We start from the raw sequence: 11,684 nt of genomic DNA, 5'->3' as shown, positions 1-11,684 counted from the left end.
TCCCATAGTGTGTTCTGGACATGGGGACTGTGAAGAGACCTCTTATGGCATGTCTTGTGGGGTATGCATGGGTGTCCGACATGCATATAATTAATATTAGCTCTCTGTGTACATCCAAGGGCCAGCCATGCTGCCCTGTTCTGAGCCAATTGCAATTTCCCTAAGTCCCTTTTTGTGGTACCTGACCTCATGACTGAACAGTAGTCCAGGTGCGACAAAACTAGGGCCTGTAGGACCTGCCTTGTTGATAGTGCTGTTAAGAAGGAAGAGCAGTGCTTTATTATGGACAGATTTCTTCCCATCTTAGCTACTGTTGTATCAATATGTTTTGACCATGACAGTTTACAGGGTTACTCCAAGCAGTTTAGTCACCTCAACTTGCTCAATGTCCAACTTGCTCAATTTAGTTGAGGTTTAGGATTTAGTGAATGATTTGTCCCAAATACAATGCTTTTAGTCTTTCAAATATTTAGGAGTAACGTATTCCTTGCCACCCACTCTGAAACTAATTGCAGCTTTTTGTTAAGTGTTGCAGTCATTGCAGTCGCCATAGTAGCTGACATGTATAGTGTTGAATCATCCATACATAGACACATTGGCTTTACTCAAAGCCAGTGGCAAGTCGTTAGTAAAGATTGAAAATAGTAGGGGGCCTAGACAGCTGCCCTGGGGAATTCCTGATTCTACCTTGATTACGTTGGAGGGGCATCCATTAAAGAACACTGTTCTGTTAGACAGGTAACTCTTTATCCACAATATAGCAGGGGGGTGTAAAGCCATAACATACGTTTTTCCAGCAACAGACTATGATCGATAATGTCAAAAGCCACACTGAAGTCTAACAAAACAACCCCCACAATATTTTTTCATACATTTCTCTCAGCCATTCATCAGTGCTGTGCTTGTTGAATGTCCTTCCCTATAAGCGTGCTGAAAGTCTGTTGTCATTTTGTTTACTGTAAAATAGCATTGTATCTGGTCAAATACACATTTTTCCCCCCCAAAAATGTACTATGGGTTGGTAACAGGCTGATTGGTCAGCTATTTGAGCCAGTAAAGTGGGCTTTACTATTCTTAGGTAGCGGAATGACTTATGCTTCCCTCCGAGCCTGGGGGCACACACTTTCTAGTAGGCTTAAATTGAAAATATGGCAAATAGGACTGGCAATATTGTCCGCTATTATCCTCAGTAATTCTCCATCCAAGTTGTCAGACCCTGGTGGCTTGTCATTATTGATAGACAACAATAATTGTTTCACCCCTTCCCCCACTCACTTTACGGAACTCAAAATTACAATGCTTGTCTTTCATAATTTGGTCAGCTATACTTGGATGTGTCAGTGTTTGCTAATGCCTAAATTTGCTAATCTTGCCAATGAAAAAATCCTTAAAATAGTTGCCAATATCAGTTGGTTTTGTGATGAATGAGCCATCTGATTCAATGAATGATTGGTTGTGCAGCCAGGCTTTTTTGCCATTCCTTTTGCCTCATCCCCCTCAACCATACAATTGTTCAATTCCTCATCAATCCATGGGGATTTAACAGTTTTTACAGTCATTTTCTTAATGGGTGCATGCTTATTATTAACTGGAATAAGCAATTTCATAAATGTGTCAAGTGCAGCCAAATATTCTTTACATCAACAACATAGAAATCACTACAAAATTGGCATTTCTGTCTTTTCTGTAAATGTTCTAACCTTGTATTGCTACCACTAAATCATCAAAGGTATTATCTAAGTGAGTTTCAGTGATAGTCAAAATATGAATGTCATCTATTACTAGCAAATTATTAATTTCATGAACCTTGTTTCTTCAGCTACATATGTTAACGTGGGTTATTTTGAGCACTTTTCTTCTGGGATGCTTACTTGTTTCCATTGCTTTACTGGGAAGCTTAGCAGAAGTAGATATGCTCATGTTATTTATGTTAGTGCAGGGTGAGCTGCACACAGTGGATTTCCTCCTAGGGCACACTGCCTCAGTGCTAACAGTATAAATCTGGTTCATAGGTACATGATTACTGCATACAATAGCTGTAGCATCAGCAGATGCATTCAGGGCAGTTAGAAGGACATAAATTAGGTTACTTACATTGTGTCTACCAACGCCCCTGGTATAATGTACATTTGGTAGGGATTATCTGAGATGGGCTTGGGTCAGTGATAAGTCATTGTCTCAACGCAGCCTTATAATGATTTGGGTGTATCCCATCCTCCTTATTAAACGTGTTTTGTTTCCAAAAGGTATCGAAATAGTCAACAAAAGTTACACCCATTGAGCTGCAATAATCACATAGCCAGTTGCGAAGAGAAATAATCCTGCTAAATCGTTCAATGCCATGATTCAGAGAGGGCACAGGGCCAGATATGATGGGTCTTTTGTTAGTGTCTTGCAGAGAGTCAATCAGCGCTTTAAAATCAAGTTTCAACTGTTCAGAGCTGCCCTTCATAATGTCATTAAAACCCACATGGACTACGATAGAATTTATTTCTATGTCCTGACGTAGTAAATTCGGGAACAGCTTAGTAATGTCATTTACTCCAGCTCCGGGATAAGACATTGTTTTTGCACCAGGAACTGTCACATTTCTTACCATGGAGCTGCCCAAAATCACAGCTGGCGAGAAGGACAGGGAAATCAGCCAACTCCCACGCTTCACAGGATTCGCAGAACCCTTTATGGACGGGCGTGAGGCAGGATAACTTGAGCCTGTTGCTCCCATTGCCTGGTGCAGGCCTCTGACAGATGGAGAAGCCCCGCTCGATCCAGAGCAGGGACGGAAGGTTGCCAACGTTGACTTCGAAATCGTAGGAGTAGGCACTGCAGCCTCAGACACAGGCACCCCCAGCGACGAAGGTTCAGGAAGATCAGACTCCAGGACAGCAAAACTATTTGTTGTTTGTATCCGCTCCGGGCCTCTCGTTAGGAGTGTAGACTGCTTTGCGGGAGTCCACTGTCTTCTTCAATTGTCATTGATTGTCTTGCTCCTCTTGTTGTGCTCCTTCAACTCCGCTATCAGATGGGGGAGCTCTGGGCAACACCGGCCAGTTGGATAACAACAAACACCAAGGCAGAGATGCATCCAACAAGCGCAAACTCCGTCCAGGCACCTGGGTAGAAAAGGTAAACATTCCATTCTGCGTTTTCCCCAGTTTCTTACGTAGGCTGTCGACCTGTGTGATCAAGGAAGCCACCTCAAGCCTATAATCCTCAGCAAGGAAACAATTGCAGCATTGAATCTCTGACTGATCCGGTTTGTCCCGAAACACAGTGTAGTAGATACAGCTCCTACAGCGCTGGACCCGTTCATTTATTTCTCCAGACAAAGAGGGCTCCATTGCAAAACTCATCTGGTACCAACTTCTTTAGCTTGAAGGCTAGCGGCTAAGCATCTCTGTCAAGCAGGCTTCAACGTGTCTGTTAAGTGGGATTCTGGGACAAAAAAATAGCATTCCTGGCTGTTAAAAGCTAACCGCGTCGCGGAATCCACACAAAAACAAGTTCAGTATACATATTTAATGAATATTCCTTATGTTTTAGTCAAAAATAACAAACTGACTGTTTCCATCATACAGTGTTCAACCGCATACTCTGAAGATTGGAGAAGCAACTATAGCCAATCGAAATCCCGATCACACTTCTAGGCGATGGCGAGTTGCCTAGCTAGGCTCAATCTAGCCTAGCTAGGCTCAAGTCTCGCACCGAACTGCGCATGTGCAGGCTGTCAAATCAAAGGCACTCTTTCGATATGAAGTTGTTTTTGACTAAATTGAAAACGTGTCAGTTTGTCACTTTCATGAGGTTGGAGTAATAACATATTCAACTACTTTAGACATTGGCTATAATCTAGGTTGTGCCTTTAATTCTTCTCAAACCCCAGGCCTGGTCTGTTTGATCTGTTTAGCAAAGGGTTCCTGGAAGCCTGGCAATGTTGCTCCTCTGGGTTTAGAAACTTTGTGAAAAGAACATGTAGCCAACCATTGATCGCGTTTCCATGCATCAACCAATTTTTGCGTGATACCTTAAAAATCAAGTTAGATATTCACTTTTGTTTATTATCTATTTCACTTGCTTTGGCAATGTAAGCATATCTTTCCCATCCAATAAAGCCCCTTAAATTGGATTGCTTTAACTATTTGCACATTGTCACAACACTGTATAGACAAAATATGACATTTGAAATGCCTTTATTATTTTGGAACTTGTGTTAGTAATAATTTAAGTTCAGTTTTTATTGGAGGAGCAGGAGAACGTTGTAATATTTCTACAAACGTAAACATATGTTTCCTATGTCAATAAAGCCCCTTGCATTGAATTGAATGCTATAACATATGATGTGGTTAGCTGATACTGAAAATGCCTTTCCAGGTGTTGTAAGATCTGGCATCCGTCAGCAACACCAGAGGAACGCTCCGTTGCATGTACACAGTATACGTCATTCATATGCGACGGTGAAACGCCCCTACCTAGAAGTAGAAGATGGACGTCGAACGGATGTTGGCATTGCGACTGGCATAGCTCTCAATTAGATTACAGTGCAAGTTTACTCCAAACACGCTGTTAATATAAAGCAAAAACAAACTTCTGTTACTGAATTTTGACAGACCAATTTCATTCATCACCGTCAGTGTCTTTGGTCAACTAGCTAGCTGATGTTAGCTTGCTTGGTAGCTAACAGTAACGTTAGCTTCTTTTTTCGGGTTTAGCTAGTGAGCTAAACTTGTCAAGAAATTACATTATTTATTGGCATAGTGAACGGTACCTTGTTGGATTTGCTTACAGCGAAATAGTTATCTTTCACGTTTGAACTATTAACTAGTCTCAGGCGGCCTTTGCAGTCGGCGCAAGCTGGCCAGCGCAGTAACGTTAGCTACTGTAGTTAGCTAGCTATGGCTTCCAGGCGAGGAAATTGTAACAGCGGCACGGATTCTCCGTTGAATAGCAATAGCACAGCCGGTGGTGCTAATCGCAAACAAAGTATAATCAACGCACCAAACCGAGCTGGGACTGAGTCTTGTGATCGTAAAGTAGAGAAAGCTGAGTATGCGCACCAAGCATGCCAGGGTAACATGACTATATCCTCACTCAAGACACGGTTAGCCCCGACCATTCGAACCACGTTATCCGCTGCTGTAGATACCCTCTTGGGCGAGGTAGTACTTGTGCTCAACGAGACCCAACAAGAGCTGGTTAACAAGGAGCAGGAGAACGAAAGGCTCAAAGTGGAATTGAGGACGTTGCAGGAATGTCTTAGCAGCGCCCAAAAGTTAATTGACCAGTTGCAAATTCCTTTCCCTGGTGCACAGACCATGGGTCAGTCAGTTTTCGCCCCCTCTCTCACATCTATTGGCTCTATGAACACAAGTATGGACAGGGACCGCCAGAGCCACCGTAATGTCAATGGCGCGGACGGACGGTGTGTTTCCGGAGTCGACCTAGAGATGAGTGGCTCTCTCAGTGAGTCTCTGCATGGGTACGACTCCAGGGATGACTATAAAATGTGTCAGCTCTCTATCCAACCAGACGGCTCTGTGACCAACCATTCTATGGACTCTTATGCTGCCAACACACCTAACATCTGCTCTGACCACAGCCGGCCAGGTAAATTATTCCTATTTGTCACAAGGCAATCCTATGTAGATATAACAATTTAGAATATCACTTCCTACACTATATATACAAAAAAGTATGTGGACACCCATTCAAATCAGTCGATTCGGCTATTTCAGCCACACCTGTTGCTGACAGGTGTATAAAATTGAGCACACATCCATGCAGTCTCCATAGACAAACGGGCAGTAGAATGGCCTTACTGAAGAGCTCAGTGACTTGCAACATGGCACCGTCATAGGATGCCACCTTTCCATCAAGACAGCCCTGCTAGAGCTGCCCCTGTCAACTGTAAGTGCTGTTATTGTGAAGTGGAAACGTCTAGGAGCAACAACGGCTCAAACACGAAGTGGTAGGCCACACAAGCTCACAGAATGGGACCGCTGAAGCGCATATCTCGTAAAAAATCATCAGGCCTCGGTTGCAACACTATCGCGTTCCAAACTGCCTCTGGAAGCAACGTCAGCACAAGAACTGTTCGTCTGGAGCTTCATGGAATGGGTTTCTATGGCGGAGCAGCTGCACACAAGCCTAAGATCACCAGGTATAAAGCCTTTGGACTCTGGAGCAGTGGAAACGTGTTCTCTGGAGTGATGAATCACACTTCTGGCAGTCCAACAGACCAATCCGGGTTTGGGGGATTCCAGGAGAATGATACCTGCCCCAATGCCAAGTGCCAACTGTAATGTTTGGTGGAGGAGGAATGGGCTGGGGCTGGTTTCAATGGTTTGGGCATGGCCCCTTAGATCCAGTGAAGGGAAATCTTAACCCTATGACATTCTAGATGATTCTGTGCTTCCAACTTTATGGCAACAGTTTGGGAAGGCCTTTTTCTGTTTCAGCACAACGATGCCCTTGTGCACAAAGGGAGGTCCATAGAGAAATGGTTTGTCGAGATCGGTGTGGAAGAACTTGACTGGCCTGCACAGAGCCCTGACCTCAACCCAATCGAACACCTTTAGGATGAATTGAAACGCTGACTGCGAGCCAGGCCTAATCGTCCAACATCAGTGCCCAACCTCACTAGTGCTCTTATGGCTGAATGGAAGCAAGTCCCCACAGCAATGTTTTAACATCTATTGGAAAGCCTTCCCAGAAGAGGGTAGGCTGTTATCGCAGCAAAAGGGGGACAAACTCCATATTAATGCCCATGATTTTTCACGAGCTGCTGCCCACATAAATGTTCTCATGTATCTGTTGTGGTTAATGCCATTCATTTGGAATGATTTGAAACATTTGAATATCTGTGTGCTTACAGCCCTTTCTGTTATTTTGTACTAAACAGATGAGAGGAGGCAGCAGCAGGGGACACAAGCAGGAGGAACAAGATTTGAGATCAAAGAAGAGCAGGGGCCTGGTACAAGTTCAGGTCCAGAGCAGGCTTGCAGGAGAGGGCCAGGGCCGAGGAGCGCCGGGGTGCTGGCGGCAGTGAGCAGACGGCCCAGAATGTGGGTGATCTGGGATATATCCATGTGGTGGAGCAGGAGGGGTCATTGCGCTCCGGCAGCTACTCTCTTCGACACCCAAAACCCACGAGGCCACGTACTGCCACTGGTGGTCCGACTCAGGGTGGACTGGCAGGACAGAAAGTGGTGTTGAGGTCTCCTGGAACAGTGGGAAGGGACAGCATATCCCCAGGGAGGGCGGGAGAGACAGCAGGACCATCCACCTCTCCAGGAGATCCAGATGCAGATCGGCCCCACCACTGTCTAGAGTGTGGGAAGACCTTCCGCCTCATCTCCAGCCTGAAGAAGCACATCCGCATCCACACAGGAGAGAAGCCCTATCCGTGTGGGGTGTGTGGCCGCCGCTTCCGTGAGTCAGGGGCCCTGAAAACCCATCTTCGCATTCACACAGGCGAGAAGCCCTACTCCTGCTCTGAGTGTCCTAAAATCTTCCGCCATTTAGACGGCCTGCGCAAGCACCAGCGCACCCACACGGGTGACAAGCCCTATGTGTGTGCCATCTGTGGCAAGCGTCTGAGCCGACTGCAGCACCTGAAGCACCACCAGCGCATCCATACTGGAGAGAAGCCCTGCATCTGCCCCTTCTGCAACCGCACCTTCAAGGAGCCAGCGGCGCTGCGCAAGCATGTCCGCACTCACCGTGAGGAGTCTGGCAACATGGAGGCAGGCCTGGGAGAGGAGCCGGACCCAGAAGCCCTGGACAACATCAACAGCCTCCATCCTGCTGCACCCTCCCCTCAGATGAGGTTTGATGAGTGGGGAGCTGAAGGGGACGATGTGGACTGTGTGTAGGATGGCCACATCCTTCTGCCTAGTGCATTAGGAATATGACAGTAAAGAGTCTTCCTATTCCATTACTGTACTGTGTGAGGAAGTCTAAAATTCCCTTAGTATTGTCACTTGACCAGGGTAGCCTATTCATTTCAGAGACACTTCATGTGCCTGTCTGACCCCCTGACATATACTTTAGTGCATTATAATCTTAGAAATGTGAAAGTAGTTTATAGAATATGAAATGTACCCATGTCTCATGTCCCCCTTCTCCCATGCAACTCCACAAACTACCTGGATACTCATCCTTTAAGGTGCTCGTCATGTGTATTTTCATATGGAATGGAGTTATATGCAACCATGTCCAAAGACCATTTTATAGAATTGTAACAATAGTTAGTTTGCTACTATTAATGCCACCGCCATGGTGACATTAAACGGAGACTCAGCGATGTGACGTTACCATGAACAACAGTGCAATAACTTCAGAAAGAGCGCAATGCCTTGTTAGCAGTGGTGGGGGAAAAGTACCCAATTGTAAACATACCTTAACAGACAATAACTCAAGTGAATGTCACCCAGTAAAATACTGGAGTAAAAGTCTAAAAGTATTCGGTTTTAAATATACTTAAGTATCAACAGTAAATGTAATTGCTAAAATATACTTACGTATCAATTGTAAAAGTATAAATTGTCAAATTCCGTATATTAAGCAAACCAGATGGCACCATTTTCATGTTCTATTAACTTATGGATTGCCAGGGGCACACTCCAACACTCAGACATAATTTACAAATGAATAATTTGTGTTTAGTGAGTCCTCCAGGTCAGAGGCAGTAGAGATGACCAGGGATATTCTCCTTGGTCCATTTTCCTGTCCTGCTAAGCATTCAAAATGTAACGAGTACTTTTGGGTGTCAGGGAAAATGTATGGAGTAAAAAAATACATTAATTTCTTTAGGAATGTAGTGAAGTAAAAGTGGTCCAGAATAGTAAAGTACAGCTACCCAACAAAAACCTACTTAAGTTTTACTTTAAAGTATTTTTACCTAAGTACTTTACACCACTGCTTGTTAGAACCCACCCACACAGATATACTGATAAACAGCTGCATATATTTGTACCAGCCAGGAGTGTGATAGCTGTGTGGTAATGCTGCCCAGATTAGCTTCTTCCTACTCTCTTCGTCAGAAGTCGATATTTATAGTCACGTCATATTGCTGAATGTACTTTTAACGATTAATGCCACCATGAAATGTAAATATGTAATCACTTGCAATCGTTCTAATTCTTCCTCTTATTGATCGGCCCATTCAGAGAGAAAATGTAAACCATCTCTATCTGAGGGAGTGTTTGTCTGATGTTTGTCTGATTAGAACAGAGCACATTTAGTTTCAGCCTTTTAGCTGTCAATCTCTGTCCCAGTGTATTATCCTTGTAAACTGGTCCATCTGCAATTATGGAAAATACTAATTTAAATCCCCTCTAAATAGGTTGACAATACTGAGAATATACAGTAGCAGTCAAAAGTTTGGACACACCTATTCATTCAAGGGTTTTTCTATATTTTTACTATTTTCTACATTGTAGAATAATAGTGAAGACAAACTATGAAATAACACATGGAATCATGTAGTAACCAAAAAAGTGTTAAACAAATCAAAATATATTTTATTTTAGATTTTTTGAAGTAGCCACCCTTTGTCTTGGTGACAGCCTTGCACACTCTTGGCATTCTCTCAACCATGAGGTAGTGACCTGGAATGCATTTCAATGAACAGGTGTGCCTTGTTTAAAGTTAATTTGTGGAATTTCCATCCTTCTGAATGCATTTGAGCCACTCAGTTGTGTTGTGACAAGGTAGGGGTGGTATACAAAAGACAGCCCTATTTGGTAAAAGACCAAGTCCATATTATGGCAAGAATAGCTCAAATAATCAAAGAGAAATTACAGTCCATCATTACTTTGACTGACCTTCATGTCTTAATCTGGAAAATTTCAAGAACTTTGAAAGTTTCTTCAAGCGCAGTCGCAAAAAACAATCGAGCACTAAAATGAAACTGGCTCTCATGGGGACCGCCACAGGAAAGGAAAACCCAGAGTTACCTCTGCTGCAGAGGATAAGTTCAATAGAGTTACCAGCCTCAGGAATTGCAGCCCAAATGCTTCAGAGTTCAAGTAACAGACACATCTCAACATCAACTGTTCAGAGGAGGCATTTATGGTTGAATTGCTGCACAGAAACAACTACTAAAGGACACCAATAATAGGAAGAGACTTGCTTGGGCCAAGAAACACAAGCAATGGACAGAGTCCAAATTTGCGATTTTTGGTTCCAACTGCCATGTCTTTTGTGAGACGTGGAGTAGGTGAACGGATGATCTCTGCATGTGTGGTTCCCACCGTGAAGCATGGAGGAGGTGTGATGGTGTGTGGGTGCTTTGCTGGTGACACTTTCTGTGATTTATTTAGAATTCAAGGCACACTTAACCAGCATGGCTACCACAGCATTCTGCAGCAGTCCCACTAAGCGATAACCAAATGGGATAGTCATTTGGTTTTCAACAGGACAATGATCCAACACACCTCCAGGCTGTGTAAGTGCTATTTGACTAAGAAGGGGAGTGATGGGGTGCTGCATCAGATGACCTGGCCTCCACAATCACCAGACCTCAACCCAATTGAGATGGTTTGGGATGAGTTGGACCGCAGCGTGAAGGAAAGCAGCCAACAAGTGCTCAGCGTATGTGGGAACTCTTTCAAGACTGTTGGAAAAGCATTCCAGGATAAGCTGGTTGATAGAATGCCAAGAGTGTGCAAAGCTGTCATCAAGGCAAAGGGTGGCTACTTTGAAGAATATAAAATAAATGTAGTTTTGTTTAACACTTTTTTGGTTACTTTGTGATTCCATATGTGTTATTTCATAGTTTTGATGTCTTCACTATTATTCTACAATGTAGAAAATAGTACAAATAAAGACAAACCCTTGAATGTGTAGGTGTGTCCAAACTTTCGACTGGTACTATACTTTCAAATGCACAGCTGGAGTTACATCCATTATACGTAGTGGGTTCTCTGCACCCAAGGCAACAGGGTCATGTACTGCATTCAGTGGTTATTTTTGCACGTCAATTTTTAACAAAATGTCAAATTTTAAAGAACAGGATTTTGCTATGACCTGTCCTGTGTTTAAAATGTATTTTTGACCCATGATGCATCGTTACTTTGTCTTAATGTTATACTATACTTATTAAAGGGCCTTTGTTCATATTGTGTTCTCTTAGTTATGCTTATTATTGTGCAGTGTATTCAGTACCCTTGACTTGTCCATATTTTGTTATGTTACAGCCTTATTCTAAAATGGTTTGTAATTGGGGGGGTTTCTCATCAATCTACACACAATACCCCTTAATGAGCTATTTTCAACGTCTTTCCAGAGATGTTAGATCGGAAAGACTCAAGGACATTCAGAGCCTTGTCCCGAAGCAGCACCTGCGTTGTGTTGGCTGTGTGCTTAGGGATGATGTCCTGTTGGATGTCCTGAGCGCTCTGGAGCAGGTTTTCATCAAACATCTCTCTGTATTTTGCTCTGTTCATCTTTCCCTCTCCTGACTAATCTCCCTGCCCCTGAAAAACATCCCCACAGCATGATGCTGCCGCCACCATGCATCACCGTAGTGATGGTGCCAGGTTTCTTCCAGACGTGATGCTTGGCATTCAGGTCAAGGAGTGCAATCTTAGTTTCCTCAGACCAGAAAATCTTGTTTCTCATGGTCTGAGAGTCCTTTAGCTGCCTTTTGGCAAACTCCCAAGTGGGCTGTCATGTGCCTTTTA

The 11,684-nt window shown here is 43.7% G+C and overlaps 1 pseudogene; it reads left to right on the top strand.

Moving 5' to 3' along the window:
* Positions 1-4,460: 4,460 nt before the first annotated feature.
* LOC115147044 (zinc finger and BTB domain-containing protein 17-like) lies at positions 4,461-11,120 on the top strand (annotated as a pseudogene).
* The last annotated feature ends 564 nt before the right edge of the window (positions 11,121-11,684 follow it).

This window comes from Oncorhynchus nerka, linkage group LG19, assembly GCF_034236695.1.
Source record: "Oncorhynchus nerka isolate Pitt River linkage group LG19, Oner_Uvic_2.0, whole genome shotgun sequence".
In the NCBI taxonomy this organism is placed as follows: domain Eukaryota; kingdom Metazoa; phylum Chordata; class Actinopteri; order Salmoniformes; family Salmonidae; genus Oncorhynchus; species Oncorhynchus nerka.
This window is presented reverse-complemented; position numbering and strand designations above follow the sequence as displayed.